Genomic DNA, 26904 nt, shown 5'->3' with positions numbered 1-26904 from the left:
GCGAAACGGTGTTCTTTGTGTATTGTGATAGTCGAGTGCTATTCATTTGGCGAAGAACCAAGTTCATCATGGTCGGACCAAGCATATTGATGTCCATTATCACTTTATACGGGATGTCGTTGAGGATGGTGATGTAGCACTTGAGAAAGTAGACACCCATGACAATCCTGGCGATATCTTGTGAAAGTTGTTACGGAGTTAAGTTCCAACACCGTTTGGACTTGCTCCAAATCCTACATGTTTGAAAGAGCCCCGTGGGCATAGCCCTTCGGCGGCTTATTCGCGAGTCTTCCTTTGGCCGGAGGTGTTCCTCCGGATGTGATCTTCTTTGGATGTGTTCGGCTTGGTTTTATGTGTTAAAACCTCACCGAGGTGGAGAATGTAGAGAAAAACAAGTTTTTTCTCTCGCTTCACGCGCTCGAGCGCTCCAAGGCCAGAAGGACCCAGCGCTCTCGAGTCCCTTTTGTGGGCTTTGTGGGCATTCAAGAATCCAGCGATTTTGGTTTTTTGGTATAAAAACAAAATCAGTTTTTTGGAAAACCTAACTTTTCCAAAACCAAGAAAGAGAGAGATTATAAGAGAGCAATTCTTTGTGAGTTGAGTATTTATTCTTTGTGAGTAAATTGAGAGATTTGTAATCTGTTACTCCGGACATCTAGTAAAGCTTGAAACTCGCAGTGTGGAAGTAGGCAAATTGCCAAACCACGATATATCTCGTCTTGTGGTTTGTTCTTCTTTTATATTAATTTGTCTTACTTTATATACTTGTTATTTGATATTGAGAAGTGTTGGGATATTGCTTGGAGGGTGTTGAAGTCTTGTCTATTGAGAAGGATCGATCCTTGTGTTGGATTGATCCGTTTGTTGTGGGTAACGTTGTTTCCGCAGTCATATATTCACAACACATTTCTTACAATGATAAAAGTTCCTCTTCATCATTGATATGGTGGTACGAAGATACAACCTCATACAGCATGTATAATGGCAATTGTGTAGTGATGGCAAGACCACAACAGTTGATTGAATAATCTGACTCCTGAAATAGCAGGTTAAACATCCAAAGTGTTCATTGACCTTAGACATGGTTAACATGAAGATAGCTTACATCTTATCCTTTTTGTAACAGGCGATCTCAAGAATAATCAACTGAAACTTGCAAGTCTGGTTGAAGATCTCATGATTTACATATCAAGTGATTGTTGAGACACCTTCCTTGTTGGAATGCTCCTCTTAGGAAGGCAATTAATCAGGCCTAAATGCCTGATACATCCTTTGGTGCGAATCTTGTTCTGGAGCATCTAGCCATCTACACAATTGCCTTTTTCTTCATGAGGTAAGTAATAATCATACTGATCAGTTCTACTTGTGTTTTGCCCAAATTTTAAATTTTGTTGTCCTGTAGATAGGCAATTATCATTTGCATTATTGTATTGTGAGAAAAATTAATAAAATAGTGACATGGGAGAGAAACAAAGTGCATAGCTCGTTTTTCGTTAGTCTTCTATTTCATGCTCTTCCTAGTGTGAGTGAATATCAAAACGAAAGTCCATGTCCGTAGGATGTTTATAAGCATCCCCCTTGTATATTCTTGAACTCAAATTTTATGAGTTTCATGAATATATTTGTACTCTAGTAGGTTCATATCTTGCAGATTTTCTCATTATGAGAAACTAAAAGTGTTCCTTACATTTATTTAAAGGGAATTTCCAGGATCTTGTTCTGCATTTCTCTAGAACTTTATGAAACCAGCCTTGAGATTGGACTGGTTAATTTAGCAAGGTTGATAAGAATTTTTACTGTCTCTATGTTTTTCTCTAGAACTAAATAGTTGTACTGTATTTTTCTTCTTTACTTACTAAATGTTCAACAGGCAGGTTTTTTGAACTAGTCCTGTAGTGTACACCGTTTGAGTCTGCTTTGTTGTTTTCTCATTTTATTCAAAAAATTTCATTCTTATTTAGAAAATCATTATTTTTCCTTGTGAGCTGTAGCTTAGGTTTAATAGGCCCGTAACCGTAAATTTTATGAACATAATATTACGACATTATGTGTAGGTGCTGATGTATTCCAGGAAAATTTGGATTGTTATTGAAATAATAAAATGAGAAGGTGTGGAGTGCTAACATTAGAAAGTTCGCAATGTCGCCATAATGGCAACTGCATTCCATTATGTCCGATCGCCAGGAATATACCTCCCACAAATTAGACAAAACACTAAAGGCAGTATAAGCCTATTTACAAATGAGAGAGAACCTCGGTGCTGGATTCCTTCAAATCGTCTCGAGTAGAGAAGCTAGCTAATCATCACCGTCCCACAGTAGGTTCACTTTGACCTTGAGAGGGGCGCAAATCATCATTTGGAGCATCTACTTCTATCTTGAGGTAGAAGGATTTGTGAACAGTATACTTTGACCCGGTTTCGGCTGGTATTTTGGAGATCTTTCTTTCTTGCTTTTTTCAAGCTTGTGCTCCTCCTATCTTATATTCCACTCTCCCCCATGGCAATGTGGTTATCAGTTCATCTTTAAGGCGATCATTTGGACACTGTGGACGGAGAGGAATAAAACCATGGTGAAAGTGATATACTCCGGATTATTCTTGACGTCCTAAAAGTTCTCTTTGATTGCGCTTACGCGAGTGATGTTTAGAAGGCAGTGTTGATGTATATTGGGACTACATTGTGTTGTAACCAGTGTATATTTATGATGAATTGGCCTTATTTTGATTTTTATGTCAGCCAGATAAATCGCCATTATTAAGACGTATTTCATGATGGTTCTCAGTTCCAAAGTAGGGTCTTTACTTGCATATGGTGGTATAACCAGGGTCCATATAACTAAAACACTGGCTTTCTGTTGGTTCTAGCTCAGGTTCAACACTTCAACATTTCTTTAGAGGGCTTTATTAGTTGTAGAATGGTTGTGGGAACTTGTTAGTGAAACATGCAGTGATGTTCATTGAAATGTTGGTACGAGTGTGTTGTTGTGGTATTCTTCATGTCTCCGTTTCTCAAGCTTTCTTTAGGATTTAGGAAAGGTCAGACCATTAAAGATCAAACAATTTTTTTCTTCAGATACTGACTACAATATATACCAGGGGGAGTTGGAAGAGAAGCATTATGAAGGTTCCTATGTTTAATACAGGGCTGGCCCTGTTTCTGTAATCTCTTTGCCAATACGACACAATGGCACGAGGTGGCAGAGACTGCTTGGTGTTTATCCAAAAGATTTTTTGGGATAGAAAATCTTATGTTGAAGCTCAAGCGATCGTGCTCATGTGCCAGAATTGATGTCGTCAAGGTTCAAAATTTCGGAAAGGCGGTGATATATGGTGAATATATGTTGTTTTTATGCATAGATACTAAATTTCCTCTAAAGTCTAAATACAGTGAAACTTATAACTGAATACCTTAATTAAACCCAGCAAAATAAAAAATAAAGAACAAAAAATCTATTTAGGGGTGATCTTGGACACACCCATAAAAACACTCCCGTATCTCAATTTTAAAATAAATAAATAAAATTATTTTAGACAGTTAGATTCCTAAATTACCCTGTTTTTTATTAGATGTACGCAAGACAAAACAAGTCATTTATTTAATATACATCGTGGGACTCCATACTAAATCCTATATACTTTACGTTCTTTACTTGTAACTGGAAAAAAATGTGTTCATATTTTTATTCTTTCTAAATAAAAAAGTGTTATTGATTTCTTCTTTCAAAAGAACGAATACCCAAAAAGCATGTTGTTATTATTATTTTTTTAATCATTTTACCCCTATTAGAAATATCCCAAATTAATTTGAGAGATATTATTGGATTAAGACTGCTATTGGGGTATAACAAAAACTTAAGTTAGTTATGGGATATGGGAGTGCTTTTATGGGTGTGTCCAAGATCACCCTCTATTTAGACTCCCTTAATCATTTTCTATGGACTCCATATCTTAGGTGGCATCCAAATTATATTTATCTCTCCAAAAATCAAAAAACAAAAATAAAAACAATTAAATAACTAATAACTTACCCAATTAATTAGCTAAAACTCAATACAGTAACAAATAAATAACAAAAAACTTACATATATTTCATCAAACAAAAAAATAAAGAAAAAATCAAAGCCCAAAAAATACCCAACACCCAAAAAATTCACCTTATTCATTATCAATCCTCTCTGTCTTTCTTGTTACAAAGTTCTACTTTTTATCACTTTAGTTTATATTAGTTTTGAATAGAGAAAAAAAAAATTGTATGTTCTCTATCTATTGACTTGAACAAACAAACGTATAAAGAAATACGATGGAAGATGAATGTTTTGAATATGAAGATGCACTAGAAAAGAAAATTAATTAATCTTATTCAAGTTGTTGTTGTTGTTGGTTTTTTTTTTGCGTTAAGAAAGATTGATTCTTTCTTTCTTTTTTTTTTTTTTTTTTTTTTTTTTTTTTTTTTTCTTGTTTGTAAAAATATTGGTAAGTTTTTTTATTTATTTATTACTATTTATGGTTTTAGTTATTTAATTAGGCAAGTCATTAGTTATTATTTTGTTTCTATGTTTGTTTTTTTATTTTTGGAAAGAGAAAGTGGGATTTGGATGCCACATAGGAAATAGAGTCTCAAGAGAGTTATAGAAGGAGTCTGAGTTAGGGGTGTAATACGGGGCGGGTCGGGTCAACCGCGGGTCAAATAGTAATGGGGTGGGGCAGGCGGGTCTAAGGGATACAAATCCAGTGGTCTCTTACGGGGCGGGTTGAAGTGTCATGTCTTAATCATCACCCAAAGATGTTGGGTCAAATTATATGGGGGTTTTGGTGGTCATCCGGGTCGGGTGGAAATTATCATTTTATCCCAATTTCACCTAAAAAAAACTTTATAATTCTGCAAGTAATATATTTCCAATTCACAATATAGAGAAAAAAATGGAATCAATCAATAAAAAAAAAAAAAAAAAAAAAAAAACTTAAACTTGAATCCAAAACCATATCTGCAAATTTGAAACTTCTTTCTCGTGATTTATTTATAAATTGATTATTTTCCATAGCATGATAAAATGAAGATGAAAGCGAAGATCTATGGTACAAAATAATAAAATATAAACTAAAATAATTCGAAATTAATACAAGGATGAATGATTCATCTTCTCCAAAATTCGAAAGTTGAATTTGAACTTTTGATATTTGCCCAATGTTCAAACTTGAATATTTGAAATTGATGTTGAACTCATAAGTTTGTGTTCATATCTCCCAAATTTCTACAAAAGTTAAAAGAAAATATAAACAAAATACAAAAATATTAGAGTTAGAGTTTTGAAATTATGCGGGTCAACGGGGTTGGGTCAACGGCTTTTGACACGGTGCGGGTCGGGTTTGAGCATAGAACCTACACCTATAGCCCGACCGCGTAAAAACGGTGGCGGGGCGGGGCGGATCTGTTTTTGGGTCGGTGCGGGTTTGGGTGGCGGGTGAAGACCGGGTATCCTACCGAATGATGGGTCAACGGTTTTTTTTTACACTCCTACTTTGAGTAGAAGCGCTCAATAAAGAATACCTTAATTAACAAATACACAAAAAAAAATATGGATAAACATTTCTTTCTTGGCGTCTAGTCACTGAGTAGTTCTACTCAGACTCTCTCAATAACTCCTTTGGGACTCCATTTCCTATGTGGCATCAAAATCCTAATCTCTTTCCAAAATTCAAAAATCAAACATATAAATAAATTAATACTAAATAACATACCTAATTAAATAAGTACAACCAAAATAACAAATTAATAAAAAAAACTTGCCTATATTTCCACAAACAATTCAACCAAAAAAAAAAAAAAAAAAAAAAAAAACTTAACTCCCAAAAAAAATAAAATTGGCATAATCATCCAAACATTTGTTTAAATCAATAGATAGATAATTATATAGATTTTTTTTTCTCCACTCAAAATTAATGTAAACTAAAGTGATAAAAAAATAAAATTTTGTGACAGTAAAGATAGTGAGGGGGATTGAGAATGACGAAAGTGAATTTTTTGAGTACCTAACTTTTTTTAGGGCGTTGGTTGTGTTTTTTTTTTTTTTTTTTTTTTTTTTTTTAATTTGTTTGTGAAAATATAGACAAGATTTTTGTTATTTATTTGTTACTATTTCGGGTGTTAATTATTTAATTAGGTAAATTTGTTATTAGTTATTTTTTTATTTCTATATTTATTTTTTTTATTATTGGAAAGAGAAATAATTTGGATGTCATGTACGATATGGAGTTTGTATGGAGTTATTAGATTTTTCGCATAAGATATGGAGTTATTAGTTCCTATGGAGTTATTAGTTTTTTTTGCGTTAGATAATTTGGATGTCAGATAATTTGGATATCACGTAAGATATGGAGTTCATGTTACGTGAGGGAGTCTAAATAGATTTTTTTGCTAGTCACTAGGGTGTGCTTGTTATACTTGGAATAGACTATTTAATTACGTTAAGTTAGAGGTTATCTTATAATTTTTATCAACTTGTATACTAAACAAGCTCCACAAATTAAGGCTTATTGCATTTGGATGGTACAGTTCTACAGTATTTGTCTTTTTGTTCATACTATGCATGTACTTCGTTGGGCCATGTTGCCTGTCAAGATATTAATTTGAAACACAGTAATTAAGACATGATTTGGTCTTGGTACTAATTATTAAAGCCGCAACGAAAGAAATCAAGGACTGAACGCTGCAAATGGACATGATTTTTTTAAAGGTAAAACAAAGTCACGATCATCTCTGAAACATACGTTGCACTTAACTCATGCGTGCGTGAAAATAAAATTCATTATCATCTTAACTATTTTAAAAATTCCGGCTACCCCCACCTACGTATTAGGGGTGGGAATTTAGCCCTAACGTCACTAACCCGGCCCTGACCGATCCGACTCTAAGTCCTATAAAACCCTTATAATTAAAGCCCTCACAGAGTTTAGGATAGGGCCGATCCGGCCCTAATGCCTTCTAAGGCAGGATCAGAGCTAAGATTCTGAAACATAGGCTCGACCCTAATTAAGCCCTAACCAAGCCCTAGTTATAATTTCACTATAAAATACACAACTAAAACTATCCAACTCCTTGTTACATATTTTCAATTAAAATAACACTGTCCTTTGTAATTTATTACTTACCGTATGAGTACTTCTAATAACTTGTTTTATATAATAAAAACTTGTAAACCTAATTGTTTCTATCTCACAACTCACGTACACGTCACAACTCCCCGTCTAACCTAGTCGCCAAGAACAATAATGAGCACTGGGCACTAGCCTAATGAAAAATAGGTTGACGTCCAAGTAAAACTCATTCCATACTCTTATTTGTCTTTGTGTTCTTCAATGTTAAATGTAATTTTGGTGAGATTTGAGTCTGAAATAACGGATTTATGTCGGTGAAAGCTCATTCCAAAATGTGTCTTGTGCATTTTAAGCGTAATTTTGAAATATAAATATGAGTCTCTATGTACTTCAGTTTATTAGATTGTGGATATGCATTTTAAATTGTTGGACTTGTCAAGAATTATTACTAGATTGGTTGTTATTCAAATTTCAAAGTGGTGGGACTTTGAGTTTGCAAATCTTTGAATTTTTTTTGTAATATAAATGAGTTTTAAAACGGATGCAGTAAAAAGAAGAAAATATATAGGCCCAGCCCGACCCGGCCCTAAACTGTTAAAGAGGGCTTAGGGTAGGGTCAGGGCTTGAAATTTAGACTTATGACCCGGCCCTATGGGGACTTTAGGGCCGGGCTGGCCCGGCCCTAATAACTGAAAGGCTTTAAATGTTTAGGGTCGGGCTAGCCCCTACCCTAATAACTTGAAAGGCTTTAAATGTTTTAGGCTTGGGCTAGAATCTCGACATTGCCCCATGCCCCCTATACCATACTACGTACTAGTACTGTAATAGTATTTTAATATATTTTTTAAGTGCGACTCTTGATATTTTTTCTGAATCATTTTACCCTTATTATTTGCGTGTGTTAGACGATTTTATCCGTGATTTATGCCTTCAAAAGACGTCTATACCCTTTCCCCCATCTTATTTTCTCATTTCACATTTTCAATTTAGAAATTACACTAGCTGTTCCTCCAATTCTGATTATTGGCTCTCACCAAAATCTCCTTCAGTCGCTTTCAGTATCTCTTGACTTTGAATTTTTTTTGCTATCCGCTAGAAGTTCTTATTTTTCTATGTTGGATTTCTATTGTTTTTTGTTTAAATGGACAAATTTCACCCAATCTTTTCTTCCAACAATTTCAGTTTACCTGGAAATTTCGATTATCGGATCTGTCATTTCAATCTTTCTCGCTTAAATTTTATTCTGCTTGAAAATAATGGACAATTTTCGTTTTGTTATGGGTATTATGTTTTGGGTTTATGTTGTCCTTTGTTTATTGTCTTTAGATATATATTATAGTTATACTCTATTGGCTCTATTTTTCAAGGCTTCACAGAGTCTCCAACTTTTTGTAAACTCTAATACTAATTACGAAAAAAAAATGAATTCCAAATATATATATATATTAGTTATACCCTCATTAATCTATTTTTTGGAGCAAAAATTTCAGTTTTTTGTAAACTCTAATACTCTATTACTAATTATGAAAATGTGAGATATAAATAAAGAAACAATCTCATCTAGAGTTTTACAAAGTCTCCAACTTTTCCTAAACAATATAGCTAATTACGGGGGGGAGATCTAAATTGCAAAAAACAATATTTTCAACCAAAAATGATTTTCCTAAAACCCTTACGCCACAAAGAATAGTTTCCACACTAATCTCAGGTGAAGTTTAACATAACAAAGTTTCTTTCTAGAAAATAATAATGAAACTATGAAAGAAGAAAGAAAAAAATGAATTGAGTTACTTGAACATTTAATTTATGCATTTGTTAACAACACATGTGATTGGGGAAAAAGGAAAAAAAATAAACTAATCATAAAATAAGTAATAGTGTACACCCAAAACAAATAAAATTGTATTATATGCACTATATATATATATGGGCCTAACAAATAAAGTTGGATCAATTTGAGGTGTCATCCACTGTGGGATTTAGATATTTAATCATAGTTAAGGATTTCAAAAACCACAGGCCACAATAATTACGACATATTCTAATTAAATTTATGAATTTTATAATTTCCAATTTTAGCGGAATAATGAGATTCAGTTAAAACGGACGTTGACTTAAATAAATTATATAACTATTGATTTAGTTAAAGTGGACGGTAAGCTTAAATAAATTATATACCAAACTAAACCAAAACAAATTACATGTGGAAAATTAAATTATACAAAAAATAACATCACAAAATATATAATAGAAAATGAAAAAAAAAAAAAACAACCAATAATGACAAATATTTTAAAATATATTTAATACTGCATGGAACTAGCGTCAAAGAACAATTAACGAGAAACAGAAAACTAAATGCAAATGTATCGAACTAACCTCAAATAATATTTAACGGGAAATTGGAAATTAGATGCATATGCAAGCATTAAACTAATCTTAAAAATTAATTAATAGACAATCGGAATATTGATACAACTGCATTAAACTAATCTCAAAAAATAATTAACGGGAAATCAAAACTTGGATGCAAATACATCGAACTAACATCAAAAAATAATTGTCGGAAAATCGAAAAATGGATGCTGGATGCAAATGCATTGAACTAACCCTCAGAGATTAAATTAACAGGAAATCGAAAACTGGATGCAACTATATTGAACTAACCTTAAAAAAAACTATAAATTGGAAACATGATGCAAATGTGTAAAACTAATCTTTAAAAATAATTAATGGGAAATCGAAAACCGGATGCAACTACACTGAACTAATTTCAAAAAATAAATTAGATGCAAATGCACTGAACTAACCTCAAGAAATAATTAACGCAAAATCGAAAACTGGATGCAAATTCATTGAACTAACCTCAAGTAATAATTAACGGGAAATCAGAAACTAGATGCAAATGCAACCTCATCGAATAATAAACGAGAAATCGGAAACTGGATGCAAATGTATTAAACTAATCTCAAAAAATAATTAACAAAAAATCGGAAATTGGATGCAAATGCATTGAACTAAGCTCGAAGAATAATTAGTAGGAAATTAAAAATTGGATGCAAATGCATTAAACTAACTGTAAAGAATAATTAACAAGAAATCGAAAACTGGATGCAACTGTATTGAACTAACCTCAAAAAATAAATAATAGAAAATCAGAAACTGGATGCAAATGCATTGAACTAAACCTCAAAATATAATTGTGTTATATGTTGTGGGAATATCTTGATAATTATAATTTTGCATTTAAAATGGTGTTTATCTTATTTTTTTTCGTATAATTGGGAACACCTTGTTATTCAAGTAGTTTCAATATGAACTTCGTCTTATTAGACAATCTCACAAAACTTCAATTAAACTTCTATTATTAAACAACAAATGAAGTTGAAGGGTTTTATCAATGGTGAGTTATTTTTTTTTAGAGAGTACATGGGGTTTTCATGTTATAAGAAATTTAGATGAGTGATCAATATAATAGTTGTATATAATAGTTATGCATATATAGTTGCATATATTTTTCAGAATAATTAATATGATAGGACCCGTTCATAGATACTCTTTGAAGATCCCACATAGTGAGTCAGGTATATAATTTAAAGAGTAATTAACGGGAAATCGGGAACTGGATAATCTTTAATGATCTCATATAGTAAATCAAGCATAATTTATTTTTATGTTATGTTTGCAAGGATACTACAGATGGATAAGTAGAAAGTTGATATTACACACCACATTGGATAATTAAAAGGAAATCAAAAACTGGATTCAAATACATTGAACTGAGCTAAAAAAGTAATTAACGGGAAATCGAAAATTTTATGCTAATGCAATAAACTAAACTCAAAAAGTAATTAACTAGAAATCGGAAACTGGATGCAACTGCATTAAACTAACGCCAGATAATAATTAATAATGGGAAATTAGAAATTGAATGCAAATCATTGAAAAATATTTAATGGGAAATCGGAAACGGTATGCAAAAATGTATCAAACAAACCTCAAATAATAATTAATGGTAAATCAGAAACTGGATGCAAATGCAGTGAACTAACCTCAAAATATAATTAACAGAAAATCAAAAACCAAATGCAACTGCATTGAACTAACCTCATAGAATAATTGACGGAAAATTAGAAACTAGATGCAAATGCATTGAAATAACCTAAAAGAATAGTTAACAGGAAATCAGAAATCGGATGAAATTGCATCAAACTAATCTCAAAGCATAAATAATCAAAAATCATAAACTAGATGTAGATGTATTGAACTAACCTCAAAGAGTTATTAATGAGAAATCGGAAACTGGATGCAAATGCAATGAACTAATCTAAAGACTAATTAACAAATATAGAAACATCAAAAAATGGATGCAAATGCACTGAACTAACTTCAAAGAATAATTAATGGGAAATCATAAATTTGATGCAACTGCATTGAACAAACCTTCAAAAATAATTAACGGAAAATCGAAAACTTGCTGCAAATGCATTAAACTAACCTCAAAAAACAATTAACGGGAAATCAGAAATTGGATGCAACTACATTGAACTAACCTCAAAGAATAATTAATGGAAAATCGGAAACTGGATGCAACTGCATTAAACTAAAATCATATATTAACTAACAGGCCGGGAAATCAGAAATTGGATGCAATATTTAACGGAAAATCATAAACTGGATGCAAATGCATTGAAATAACCTCAAAGAATAGTTAACTAGAAATCGAAAACTGGATGTAACTACATCGAACTACCCTCAAAGCATAAATAACCGAAAATTGGAAGCTAGATGAGAACTAACTTCGAAAAATAATTAACAAGAAATCAGAAACTGGATGAAGATGTATTAAACTAACCTCAAAGAGTAATTAATGGGAAATTGGAACCTTGATGCAAATGCAATTAACTAATCTCAAAGAGTAATTAATGAAACATTGAAAACTAGATGGAACTGTATTGAATTAACCTTAATGAATAACTAACGGGAAATCGTAAACTTTGTGCAACTGTACTGAACTAACCTAAAAGAATAATTAACGGAAATCAGAAACTAACTTGATACAACTACATTGAATTAACCTCAAAGAATAATTAATAGAAAATCGGAAACTAGATCCAACTACATTAAACTAGCCTCAAAGAATAATTAACGTAAAATCGGAAATTTGATGCAAATGCATTGAACTAACCTCGAAACATAGTTGTATTATATATAGGGAGAATATAATATCTCGACAAGTATAGTTTTGCATTTTAAGTAGTGTTTATTATAATTATTTTATTATGATTGGGAATGTCTTGCTATTTAAGTATTTTCAATATCATCTTCGCTACATTGGACATCCTCACAAAATTTCAATTAAACTTCTATTATTAAACATAACAACAAAAATAAATCGATGGGTTTTACCAAGGTTTGGTGTTTTCTTTTGATAGAGAGTGGTGCAAGAAATTTGAACAAGTGATTAATATAATTTTCATATCTCATAACTATGAATTGTTGTTAATATTTTTTAGAATAATTTAATATAATGACACCTGTTCGTAGTACGGGTTTGAAAACTAGTGATTTGTTTTATAGAGTTTGAATGTGTTAGAATTAAGACACTAATAATTTGTGTAATGAAGAGATTCCTTTATTTATTTTCTTTTTGTGCTTTAGTTAGAAAACTCAACCTCTAAAACAGTTGTGGATTTACATATCTGAAGAAATCTAAGGAGATGACGACATATATAATACAGAAAAGAGGAAAAAGGGAATTAATCTGGCGATCCAGTACCATATATATGTCAATCTTTCTAACATAGGCTTTTAATATTAGCTAGATTTACTCAGTTACCAAAAAAAACATTAATTAAATTTACTCACGTGCATATAGGGCTAAGTAATATATATGTTCTATCACTACGCTTGGTGACATCGTACCTTATTTGCTTACTTTGATTTGTATTCTACTCATGGGCCTATTTGGTAGATAATATGTACATGTATAACTATAATGATTTGCATGAGCATTACGGGGCAGGAATGTTTAGGATAGAGGACCAAAGAGATTATAACGTCACCCTTGGTAGCCTGTCTATGAACGTGGGCACTATTATGTTTTGGATTATGCTAAACATTAGAGGGGAATGACGTTATTCTTCTGTGAATGACGAAACTTGTGATATTTTCCTTGCTTTAGCTGAGGGACGTACACTCTATGATATTCCCCAGACCTTAATGTCTAGTTTAGCCCAAGCCCATACCAAGAGGAATGAGTGCCTTTTTATGCCTGTTTTAATTTGCCGTATAATGCTATGTTTCTTTCCTTTTTTTTGTGCCTGTTTCATGGATTGGGTTGGGTCGACATTGTGAGACCCACCAATTCTATTATACGATCATTCCGTGCAATGACTTGGCAAGGGTGGAGGATACAACCTCATCAGGTTGCGCCTTACACCCCATCCGACCAAGTGGCGCTTGACAGGTTAGCTATAGTAGACGATAAGTGGCGTGAAGCCTGGCAAATCACCATGGCATGGCAGGATGCGAAGGAACTTCATTTCTTCATTAAGGATGAGGAGGAAAATGCTTAAATGGGAGTTAAGGTTAGTTTTTATTTCAGTTAGTGTCTGCTTATGTCCCAAGCAATCTATTTCTCATTAACCCCATAACGGGTGGAACTCTTATAGAGTTGCATCAGTTTTTTTTTTCTATATTAGTATGTTTAACCTTATTTTGCAGATGCTCCAGAATTTCACGCGTTTCAATAGTATTTCTTTACCCTAGTTATTTAAATACTTTGAGGACAAAGCATTTTTTTGTTTGGGGGGGGGGCATAGAAACACGTGTAATTAAGGCATCTGTTAGGATATAGATATGTATAATATGCACTTGTTTTCTAGTTAAAAAAATTCAAAAAATTTAAAAAAAAATATATATATAAATAAAAAGTATGTTATACATTTAGGAATATTGGTATTGTTTTCTTTCTCTATGCTCGCAATAATCTAGAAGTCTCACGTAGCTTTTGCATTAGAATAGTTTTTAGAAACTTAGGCTAATATGCAGGTAATAATCTTTGCATCTATCTATAAATATGTTACATGAGTATCTATGATTGTTGGTAGTAAGTTCTGAAATCTAAGCTAGAGTACTTATTCTACAAATCCTGTGAGAATATAGCCTAAAGCCTTATATGAGTGAACATTTGAGAAATGACACAAGGAAGAAATAAAATCCGGATAGAGAAATCACACGTCCACTTGCTTGATTACTATACCATATCCTAAGCAAGAATTTAGGCCCTCTTTGGATCGATATAGCCAGAAATTCCAACCTATGAATTATTTTTTTCGCTAGTAAGCCCCTCTGAGCCTTTCTTTAGCCTTTCATAAACCACAAATCCTTTACCCTGTTACAAAACAAAACAAAATAAAAAATCAACCTACCCAAATTCTTTGAATAACTTTGAGAATAGAGATGAAGAATAGAAAAGAGAAGAACCTTTGAAATCAAGAATTCGTTAGTCGCTTCAAAAGTAAGTTTTCATCCAAATAAAAAAAAATAATAATAAAGAGTTAGAACTCTAAAAATAGAATCAAAGAGTCAAAAGCCAAAAAAAAAGAAAAAAAAATATGGCTAAGGATGGAAACAAAGTGTAGAATAAAAAGTAAAGAATAAGGTTTTCTCTAGTTACATAATATGAAGACTCTATTATCTCAGACTTGTCCTCTTTGAATATCCATTTCCTTCCTTCTTAAACCATCTCCTAATCACCGCAACACCTAATAAAGACCTCTAGCTCAATTAGGAATATGTTAGTGTGATAGTAAGTGGCAGATGTGTTTGATCGACTACGGCTTCCTTGTGTTTCATTGAGATTGTAAGGTAAAGTGTGCCCACTGCATTTGGGAGTAGCAAAACTTGAGCGGAAAAATTAGAGTGGTTTTTGTCTTGACATTAATGTGAGGACCTACTTAAGGACGCTATTCCGAGTTTTCAAAAATGGACCTACTAGTTCATCTCATAGTATTACTCATTGTATATATGTTTATTCGTAGATGATAGATTATTATGCATATATTAGCTTAGGTTTCGACTTGATTATTCTGTATTCATTGCTAGTGAGATGTATAGATAATTGAGACATAGATAAGGAAACAATAGTTTTATTTCTGAGTCGTTGTAGTATAGATGAAGTTTGTGAGTACCTTCACTGGAAAAATCACACTCGGCAAAACGAGATTAGTTAGAACTCCATTTTTGGTCACTTATGATAATTTCTCATATTTGCTTGAGGACAAGCAAAATGTTGTTTGGGGGTGGTTTGATAAGAGCCCAAAACTGTAGTTTTAACCCCTTAATAATAATGCTTTTAGACCAATTATGCGAGTAATAAATAAGAGTTAATGCTAATTACGTACTTTTATCTATTTCAGGCATGGAACTCAATTATATGCAGAAATGTACCACTTTGGTGATATAAAGGAGCAAATGGTTGGTTGCTAAGAAGTTCTAGGATTAAAGGCCAAGACGGGCAGAAACAGCACACAAAAGTCAGCAGAACTTTCAAAGATCGTATCTTTGGACTCAGACCTCGGAATCGGGCGTACCTTATGTCAAAACGACCGGCTCGGAAAGAGATTTCCAATAGTCTAAACCTTGACCCAATCAGAGGAGAAAAAGTGGACTAAAAGCCTATTGAAGTCGAAGCCAGCTGAAAAGGGCCCTATGGACTGAAGAAATTGGGCTTTGGGCTCGATTTTCCGGCCCAAAACATGGACTCTTAGCCCATGCACAAAAATGTGGATCTGGTCTCCTCCATTTCCACACATAAGACTTAGCTCTTAAGGATTATTTAGTTTAGGTTAGAAGGTAGCCATTAGAGTAGACATTAAACTATAGTTCTAGATCTAGTTTTTAAGTTTTGAATTAGTTAATTAATTAGTTTCCATTTCATGTTTTAGTTTCATTCCTTGTTTTAGATTAAGTATTTGAATCATTGTCTATCATTGATTAGATAAATAAAATAGTTAGTTCTTGTTAAATTCGATTTTGTTATTTAATATTGTTTAGATCTAATTTCAATTCTTGTTATTTAGTAAATTCTTAGTTGTTAATTTAGATTTCAATTATTGTTTAGTTGAATTTAGTAAAGTTAGAATCTTTATATAATGTCTAGTTTTAATTCAATTGGAAATGATAGTTTGATGAATTAAGGTTAAATCTCCATTAGAAGGGTTTGGTGAAGTCTTGATGAAAACTTGATTGTGTAGCGTAGAATCGTTGTAAGAATCTATTCCACTCTAGAAGGAAGTTGATTCGCCATGAGAATGGGTGGACTTTCTCACATGCTAGTTATGAATTGGTAGAAATGATATGTATAATTAGGGATTAGAACGAGCAATTCTTACCGTGAGAACGTAAGAATTGGATTACAACAATTTATGTTAGTTTCTTAAGTTGGATTCAAGGTGGATTCAATTCCCCCCTAATTCTTATTCTAGATTCAAACTTTAGTATTCCGTAGCATTTCGTAGTTGAGTTATCATATCTTGTTAGTTAAATTTGCATCGTAGTATAATTCATAATTCTCTCATTGACTTTGGTAGGATTGATAGTCGTAGAAAACTTGAATGCTAAAGAACTAGGAGTGGAACTAATCTTCTATTCCAACTCTACTTCAATAGATTCGAGAGTAGAAAACAAATATCTTTGATAAGTCTAGTATAAGTGAAGTTTGTAGTTTTACTTGCGTTTAGAGTTTCATCGCTTTATTCATTAGTAAAAACTATCTTTTTACGATTATCAACAGTCGTGTTTGGTCCTTCGAGACATTTGTTATTTGTTTGGTCTTTCGGACATTTGTGCATTAAAGAGGGATTTGCTATTCGGTTGATCGGCTCAGATTTGGATAAATCTTCACCGAGATGGAGAATTGTTGGTATACAGGTTTCCAAATTCATATTGGAAAGAGGCACAGCTAGCACTACACCACACTGTTAAGGTTTTGGTTTCCTATTTTAAATAGGATTCCAATTTGATACCCACGACCTCTATAAATACGAGATCGGTTTGTGGGATTTGTAATGCTCAAGTTTGTGAGTGATTGTATTCTATTTGTTTATCTCTTGATTAGTAATGTTCTCCTCTTTTACTTGGTGGATTACACTACACCATAATAGGATATTTGCAACATGCACCTTTTTTGCTTTGCAACGGTTATTTACCGTTAGCAAGTTGCCAACGTTAAATAAACGTTGGCAATGTTGTAAAGCGTTGGTTTATTTGGGTGAATTTCATAAATTAATTGCTAACGCTTAAAAATCGTTCGATAAGTGTTACAAATTAAAATTTCGCGAAAGAGGGAAACAAAAAAAAATGACAGCTCTATTATTTCGGTCTAAATATAAAACATAACTTTCTTTTCTCTCTTGCCCTAAAAGAGATCTCGCACTTCTCAAATTTTTACTTCTCTCTCTTCAAATCCTTGAATCCATACAAATTTTCTACTTATTTTTCCATATCTAGTTTCTTTCTTTGTAAAAAAGAACGTAGATTTGAAAAGCAGAAAATGAGAGAAATAATTAGTATTCATATTGGTCAGGCCGGGATTCAAGTTGGTAACTCATGTTGGGAACTCTATTGTCTCGAACATGGAATCCAACCCGATGGTATCATGCCTAGGTATAATCTTTCATTTTTACCATTTTTTAAACTTATTTGCTCAGTTTTATTTACTTTGAAGCGAGAAAATAAATGTCACTTTTTTTGTTCAAATTCTACAAGAGTTTTTTTTATTTTTTATTATTCTATTTCACCGCTGAATTGCGCAGAATTGCACATAAAAATGTTTGCTTTTGTGTTGGTTATTATTAATTAACAAAACTTCCTTTACCTCGGTTCTTACGGATATTTCAATACCCTTTGACTCGTTCCCGGAAGCAATGATCATGTTTTATTCTTCTGCACATTTTATTATTTACTGTTTTTTTGCACTGAATAACACTAGAGCAAACACATTTATTGAAATGAAAAAGTAAATATTTTTAGTTTTGGTTACTTTTTATTTATTTATTTCTTTAACAAGCTTTCTTTACTTGTTCCCTGGAAGCAATAACCATGTTTTGTTCTTCTACATTTTCTTCGTGCTGTTTTTTTTGCATTGAAAAACACTTGAAAGCCGGATTCATTTTTTAAATAATAAATAAATCTTTTTCATTTTGATTGCTTTTATTTATTTTAACAAGCTTCCTCAGATCTTTGGGATAATTTAATTCCCTTTTGACCTGTTCCCTGTAAGCATTTATCTTGTTTCCTTCTTCTATATATTTCCTTCTCTGCTGTTTTTGTGTGTACTATTTGTCAGTGATGATCCATAACTCCGTTTTTACTCTTTCTACTTCAATTTTTAGTTCTTGTTTCTGTTCTAGCTATCTACTATTACTGAACCATGAAAAAAAATATTTCTTTTATTGTCCAGGGAGTAGGGGCTTTTGAAGTTGCTGCTAGACATCATCTGATGAGTGAAGTGAAGAAAACTGTTAAAGGGGTAATATTAGCATTCTATTGGTAATCTTCGTCGGAGGCGTTTCGTGGGACACCACTGAAGGTACTATAATATTACGTTATGTTTAATGTTAACTTGGGACATTGTGTAATCCAATTTGTTGTGAAATATTGTTGAATGATACATAAAGGAAAAGTCATATAAGTTGTCATTATTATTGGAACCTCTTATACTTATCGTGGTAAGTGTCATTGTTATCTTTTTGCCCCACATGCATTAGTTGTAGGCTTTGACTACACCAGAGTCACTACACCAGAATTTAAGAATTAGGACACACTCTTGGAACTATATACCCCGTCTCTAATTAGGAACAATAATTGCCGTCTTAAATTGTTTGAACCCCGTCGTACTGCTTTTTTAGGTTGACTTAGGATTACTTTGGTTGACTGAACGACATTAGTTTTCGTCCCAAATCAGAGACTAGACATTGTGTGCTTTTCCAGTTCGGTGACCATCGTAGATGATTTTCAGAGAGAAAGTGATTCACTTGTCTTTTTCGCGCTCAACATTTCGTGAATATTTGACTACCCCGCCCATTATTTCTTTCTTTCACTAACCCTAGTATAAGAAGAAAGTGAGGATTTGGTGCGAGGGCTCTGACAGTAAATCTTTGGTGGTAGTGGTTTGAGTGTTTGATAGTAAGAGCTTCAAATCTCTCTCAAAATCTGCAAGAGCTTCATTTCTCTCTCTCAAGTTTTGGAAACCCACACACACTCTCTCTCTCGTCAATTTTCGTTTTTGTTAGAACCCCAATTTCTAGTCAAGGGTTGTGCAAATTTCTTAAATTTTTAGGTTTCTTATTTTCGCTTCAAATTTTGCTATAGATCGGAGAAATTTCGGAGAGACAACAAAAATGTAATCGTCTACGACAATGGCACCGGGGTAATAATAATAATTTTTTTTTGATATGGTTAGTGTTTATTACTTTGATGAATTAGATAGTTTCATTTTTGTAAGGGCAGTTTGATCAAAATGTTTGCTTTTGGTTTTGATTAGTGGTGAAATTGCTTGTTTTGGAGGTTTTATGTGTTTGATTGGTCAAGTTTTAGGTGAAAGTGTGTTTTTTTATGTATTTTTTGGGTGTCCCTTGTGATGGTGTTTTACGGTTAGATATTGATATTCTCATAGCATGTTAAAACATGAAACCTATTTGCGCTCAATAGTTTTTGTTCTTCCGAGTTATTCAGTAAATGTATTTGGTTATTTGAATGCTAGTTTAATCAAAATGTGATGAAGTGACCATGAATTGTGAAGTTGTTGAATTTAGGATACATAAATAAATGAATTTATTCCAAAATTAACATAACGTCATTTGGTAGTACTACTAAATTAACATGATCTTTTTAATAATGGGATTGTTCAGAATTGGGATGATATGGGCCATGTTTGGGATCATGCATGTTTCAATGAACTAAAAGTAAATCCTTTCATTGGTCCTGACACTCTTTTATTGTGAAAGATTATATATATATATAGATGTAACAGAATGTAAGATTTTACTAACTGACCCACCTCTTAATCTTTCAAAGAATTGTGAAAAAATGGTTTAACGGTTTATCTTTAGACCAAACATCTCAGATTAGTGCAGTAGCTGGTCTAGAGTCAAGATACCTACCCTGTTGTGGTTTTATATTTGTCAATCTTGTTCTGTTGGGTGTGTGTGGTGTGTGTGTTTTTATTTTCAATATGCAAACTTAAGGTAATGTGATTATGTGAGCAGTGATTAGCTACTAATGCATGTCTAGCATATTGTGTACGAATAATTTCATCTAGTGGTGTCTTGACTGCTGCAGCTAATAACTTGTTGCATATTACATGTTTAGCGTATTCCTATCTGCTGCAGCTAATAACTTGTTGCGCCTCAAGCTAGCCAAGGAACTTGGGGTCAAAATTGGGAGTCCATGGGTTACTTTGTTCAAGGCTGAAAGCTTACCTGCATTTGTTTCTCTGTTTCTCTTTTAGCTAATCCATATATCCTATATAAGTTTTTTCCACTTGAAACTGAAGAAACTCTAAATGCCCATGCTGTAGCAGCTTTGAAACTAGAGCAGATGGGTCTTGTGACAAAGAATGAATGGGTGATGGTGGGTACAATGCTTTTTGCAGTTTCATTGTGGATCTTTGGGTGAGTTTTCAGCTCCCTACTTTACGATTCTATTGCTCGTCATGACAACCTCTTTATAAACATGCATGGTTGACAATCGGATTAGTGTGTATTTGACTTTTTAAGCAATACAAGCGAGAAGCAAAAATAAGGAAGGAAGTGTCGTGTCGACATGTATATTTGGACCCTGTTATGTGCATGAACTTAGTGTAGACTCCCTAGAAAATCGAGTGTCTTTATTTGTTATTTAATTTTTGTGCTCCTGAAACTTAATGGTAATAAGCTTTGGCTTGGAAGTAGCCTGAGTTCGAACACACACTACTAAAAAAAGGGCTTTTTATGACGATTATTTTTTTTCTACCTTGACGGCTTCCGTATAAGCCGTCATTATTTCTATCTCACCATTACTTTTATGACGCTTGATGTCAAATGTTGACGGTTATAGGCTAGCAGTCATAAATATCTTTGACGATTTTTATCAATGTGTCAAGTTTGTGACTAGCAGTTGTATACTTACTGTTCACTTTATGACGCTTGATGTTAATGTTGACTGTTATAGGCTAGCCATCATAAATATCTATGCCATTTTTTTACCAATGTATCAAATTTGGTGTCAAATTTATGTGTTCTTTCTCACAAACGTTAAGTCAAAAATTGTTTAACTTTTTCCTTCTAGCAAAACCGGTGTTTAATTAATTGTCACTACTAAAAAACCATCAGCTAATATAGTTCTATATTTTTTTATGAGAGTAAGAAAGGCATCAAGGATTAATTTGACAAGTCTAGCACAAGCGATAACTCCCATAGTTCCAAACCGGGTCAATACAATTTGTCGGTTAACATTTTATTCAATGACCCTTAAAAAATTAGTGTTTCTATTTTGGACTCGAGATCTCTACAACTGGGTACAAAGATCATCTCTGTAACCGTGTTATCTCACCGTTGATCCGAATCCGAGATATGTGTGTGTGCCTCGATACCTGTGTGTGTGCTCTGAGATGTGTGTGTGTGCTTGCAGAGATACGAAGATGTGTGTGTGGTATGGTAGATCAATCTCGTACCTAGTTATAGAGGAATCGACTCTTCTATTTTATAGTCAAGGGTCAAGAGTGGTCAAGGCGACATACGGGTATGTTTGGTGTGTTTAATCGAATTGAAACATCAAACATACCTAGCTGAAGAAAACCATTGGTTTAATCAAGAAAACCAAACCAAACAAAAAAAGAGAAAGCCTTTTAATCCGCCGCCTTCTTCTTGAAAACCTTTGATCGAGTTCTCTTCCTATCTTCTTCCCAAATCTCGATCTTTGTACTCTTCATGGATTAGATCTCACCACACTAAGGAACCGAATCAAAATGGATCAAAGCCCTTTCTTCTCAAATCGAAAGGGGCAAAGAACGAGTGGTCTCGAGTTCAAAATGGGATTGCATATGTTTATGCGGATTGAACGAAACATTATTTTTACATTTTAAGATCGATTTGAATTTCATAGATTCTTGTCTTAGATACTAGAGTTGTGTATGACGTAATCTTGCGTCCTCTTCTTCTATTTTTCTTATTATTGCAAAGAATGTGTAGAAAACCGCTCATTATTGTTACTTTGAATGGTTCAGCTTTCGTGGTCCCCGATCACTTGTCATTTTGTTCCTTCTCATCTCTTTTCTTTCTCGGGTTGGTGGTCCTTGTGTGCTTATCGTTGTGCACATGGCTCTATTGTATGGTTTGTTTGTCCCCTCGATTGGGAATACTAACTTTCAAGTGAAGCCCCGCCTCTATTTTGGTTTCCGAAGGTGCAAACACGATGGATGTTAGCCGAAATGTCTCGCTCGCATGAGAGCCAAGGACAAGGCTAGATGCAGGAACTTGGGGACCATGGGGGTTGGTCTGGTTATTGCATCGCTGCTTAGCTTGCATCACCCGACGCCTTTGTTGTTGTTGAAGAAGCGATTCGATTTGGATTTAGTGCCATGGAAGTCGAGACATTAGTACGATATCAATTGTCTATGGTCGTGATTGTTTTTAACAATGGTGGTGTGTATGGAGGTGACCGGAGGAACCCTCAAGAAATTATCGGGCCTTACAAAGATGATCCCGCCTCTACTTTTTTGTACCAGTGCAAAGATATCATAATCAGTAATGGAAGCTTTTGGAGGCAAAGGTTATCTTGTTAGAACTCCGGAAGAGCTCAAGTCTGCACTTTGCGTAATCATTTTCTCTGCACGAAAACCACCGTAATAAAATGTCACCATTGATCCTTATCTTTGGTGCAAAAAAGTGGGAGAATGCAACACAAGAACCGAGACAATATTTCGATGCCGATAGGAGGTGGAATCGGAACATATTATGCTATGAATATCCTAGCTTTTACCTTGTGTCCTTTTGATTGAATACTTGAACGTTATTGTAGGCAATAGTTGTAATAAGGTCATATGCCGCTGAATGTTGTCTTTATAGGTTCAAATTTTATTTGTAAATACGAAAGATTCATAGTTATCTACTTATCCTAAAAAACTTCCAAGTGAAGGCACTTCTATTGCAACAAGGACCTTCACCGTAGGTTCAACACTCTTAGTATTAATATTAAACTTGATTTCGAACTTCGTGTCCTTCATGCCGAAATCAGAGCTAATGAGTTGATATATTTTTATTTCCATCCGAAGGTGAAATATGGAGTAAGGGGAGACACCGGACCTGCTTGCAATGTTTGTTGGAATGATAGATCGTACATTATTAGGAGTTCAACATCTATATAAAAAGGCTATATATTATAGGACAAAGGTTACGATTGCAGTAATGGAATAATTTGATTACTCTGTGCTCTTTTTCCTTGGTCGATGTTATACCTCCATTTTTGTCCTTTTTCAGAATGTAGCATCAAGTCACCGGATTATGGTCCACTTCCACAAGGTGCTCCTTCTTGTTGTCGGGTCTTTTTGAACCCGAAGGAATCTTAAGGTTTGTTATGGTTTTCTTGTATTTTCAGGATTAATTTCATTTTCATGCCAACACAGGTTTACATAAAAAGTAAATGTGATGAATCCTTCTCACTATGTTGTATGTGTAGTAAATTTGATTTACCATGTTGTGCAGCTCAGTGATGGCAGTTGTTACTTGCATGATTTGATTATATTATGGCCATGTTATTGTACATTTCAAGGTAATTCATCTTAGTGCAACTAAATATTTCTTCATTGACAAAGAATTGTAGTTTGATGTCTTATCTAAATCTGCACTGCATGCAGGAACACAAAGACAAAATATTGCACTAGATAATCCCCGCCTCCTGTCTTGTAGTCATGGGATTTATTTTAGACTTTTCTAGTAAGCTCATTCTATTTTCATTTATATTTTATTTGAATTTTCTGAGGTCAGTGTCAACTAATGCCTATCCACCGTAAACTATTATACTGGTTCCAAAAAGAATCTTCAAATCAAATGGAGGTTGTGGACTGGTGGAGAAGTGCTGCATGCAGTAAATAAAAACTTTGAATTTGTTGGTCTGACAAGAACAACTATAAATCTAGTCTTCAACTAACCAATCTTTTAATGTGACAGAATGCATGTGAACAAGGCCCTTTACAGTTCAAGTTACATGTGTGTTACAAAATCTGGTAAAATGGAATTTTCTTTACTGGAATTTATGTGATGGTTAGATATTTGAATTCCACGTTGCAAACTTATGTGTCTTAGTTATGCATTGCATAAATCCTGTTTGGCATTTTGTTTCATAGTTTGATATACTTACAAACGTACAATAACTAGTTGACAGTTGTATCGTATATTGAAACTGTAACACTCTAGAGCTAAAATCTTGTTTTGTGTTCTTCTTATAGGTTGATGTGTGGGGATATAGACAGCCAACTATTGTTCTAGAGTTGATGGGAAAGCATGCATTGATGATTTATATCTTTGCCGCCTGCAATCTACTACCTCTCTTCTTACATGCATGGATTCTACTAGAAGAGACCTGAAAACAATATTATGAGTGGTTCATTCTCAAATGAAGTTTTATGTTGATGTACGTGTTCTCCTTTGACATATTTAGCCTAATTTGTTTATTTATGTTTTTGTGTTCTTAACGATTGACTTTAATTGGAGTTGGGTCATGATCCTTTGGCAGGAAAATCTTTTGGTTAGGCTGCTCATCGTCCTTAAAATACACTGTTGTTCATTGTTTCTACACTTGACAGATGACATTAGGCGCTTCGATATTTTTTTGGTGTAAATGGAAGTGAGGAAAGGCTTATCTTTAACCATGTACTATATATAAATGTAGTAGTGTATATCTTTAACCATAGTCTATTTGCATTATAGGTATTTTCATTTATTTTTCCTTCCGTTGTGAGAACTAGGTCCCATCGCATTGTTCCTCTCATGCCATATATAAAATAGCCTACTTTTGGTAAGTGGCTTGAGCTTTTGGTAGCAAATTTACTAATAATGTTTCTTTACTTTGTTTCTTAGGTTTGACAACGTCGATCGATCGATGGATAATACTTAATTTGTTGATGATGGAGTTGATTAAAATGATTTTTAGTTTGGTTGAATGTACTATCAAATAAATGTATCTAGCATTTTTCAATGATGTTGGATAAATTGATGTAAGGAATAAATATTTTCGAATGGTTTGAAAATACATAGGGTTGAAGTTATTGTGGATGTTATAGTTTTATTTTTGAGAATTTTATAGTTGTTTTATTGGTGAAATAAGTTTCCAGGTTAGGAATTGAATTACAGGTTATTATGCAGTATTTTTGGCAGGAAAAAAAATATAAATAAAATATATATATATATTTTTAAATAAAAATAAAAGTAGATAACGGTTTTAGAAGAACTGTCATAGTGTAAACTATTTGTTGATGTATTTTTCTTCCATAAAATGACGGTTTCATAGTAGTTAATGAGTATTCTTGACGGTTCTAATTATAATTTATGTCGGTTACATATGAGGTGTCATAATAAAATTTACCTACTATGACGTTTTAAAAACAAATATATGTCATAATGGGAGGGACTTTTAAGATGCCTTTCTATGAACCGTCATAACTTTAATGACGGTTTTGGTTGACTTTTTATGACACCCCCAGTAATGACGACTAGTTTTTCAATCAGAAAGTGTCATGATATGTATTTCATGATAGCTAAAAGCTGTCATAAAAAACCATTTTTTTAGTAGTAACATCATGGTTATTTAAATACCCTTGGAAGCGTTGGCTTGGAATTTAAAAGATGAAGCTGATTTTTGGTTCACGGAAGGATCTCATTTTTGTATGAACCATAGAACTGGTAGTTATTATTCATGTGACTAAAATGATGCTATGATCTTATTCATAGATTGCTAAAGATCCTGCTAATCCTCCCTTCCGAACTGATTTAAGAATAAGCGAGTCAGACACACAACTTTTGAAAAATATTATATTCTGAGGTATTATATCTTTTTTCACTTTCGTGTTTTTATTTTCCCTCCCCTACTCAAAACTGTGTTGAATTTTTTAATGGGAATCTCTTGTAAACAGGACACTAAGTTGCAAAAGCTATCGATGATAAATCCAGGATGAAGATTGTGTTGTCAGAGATGTGGAGGAAGAGTATTAGGAGGCAGCTACCTTGCCTGTTCGGATATTCAAAACGTCATCAAGTTGCTATGTTTGCAACCAATCACATATGGGTAAGTATAAATTTTTATTTATGATTCTAAGCACAAATTCTGGGATTTGTGTCTCACATTATCTCAAATGGACTGATCAGTCATGGGATTTGAAACTTTCTATTCGATTAAAAAAACTCTTCAGCCATTAGATATCTATGATTCACTTTCAATGGAGTGATGTTCTATCATTTCTGTTTGTTGTGGGACGAGATGAGTGTAGACCAGCGGTCGGTTCTTGTTAGAGAAGGTTGAGAGACCAAGAGATGAAGCTAGAAAAACTGCTAAAGAGTATGGAGTTATTGGAGTCTGGAGATACTATAAGAGACTCTATGAACAGTTAATTGGAGGTATGAAGTTCATTTTTCTTTTTCTTTTTCTCCGTAAGTTTTTCTTATTTTTTTTTTATACTCTACTGTTTTTGCTTCTAAAAGTTAGCTAGTATAGGGAATCAAATCATATTTATTAACATTAATTACAGAAATCGATTTAATCACCCATTGT

The 26904-nt window shown here is 33.3% G+C and overlaps 2 long non-coding RNA genes across 2 annotated transcripts; both read left to right on the top strand.

The window, feature by feature from the left end:
* Window positions 1–997: 997 nt before the first annotated feature.
* Window positions 998–3365, top strand: LOC147486887 (uncharacterized). The gene is made up of 2 exons (XR_015202140.1): window positions 998–1333; window positions 3074–3365. It is a non-coding gene; the product is annotated as an uncharacterized LOC147486887 (long non-coding RNA).
* Window positions 3366–18898: 15533 nt separating this feature from the next.
* LOC147486886 (uncharacterized) lies at window positions 18899–26359 on the top strand. Its single transcript, XR_015203164.1, has 3 exons — window positions 18899–19531; window positions 20684–20774; window positions 26270–26359. It is a non-coding gene; the product is annotated as an uncharacterized LOC147486886 (long non-coding RNA).
* Window positions 26360–26904: the final 545 nt, after the last annotated feature.

Source organism: Coptis chinensis, chromosome 7 (assembly GCF_015680905.1).
Source record: "Coptis chinensis isolate HL-2020 chromosome 7, ASM1568090v1, whole genome shotgun sequence".
Classification (NCBI taxonomy): Eukaryota; Viridiplantae; Streptophyta; class Magnoliopsida; order Ranunculales; family Ranunculaceae; genus Coptis; species Coptis chinensis.
The sequence above is the reverse complement of the archived record's forward strand: the minus strand, read 5'-3'. Positions and strand labels throughout refer to the sequence as shown.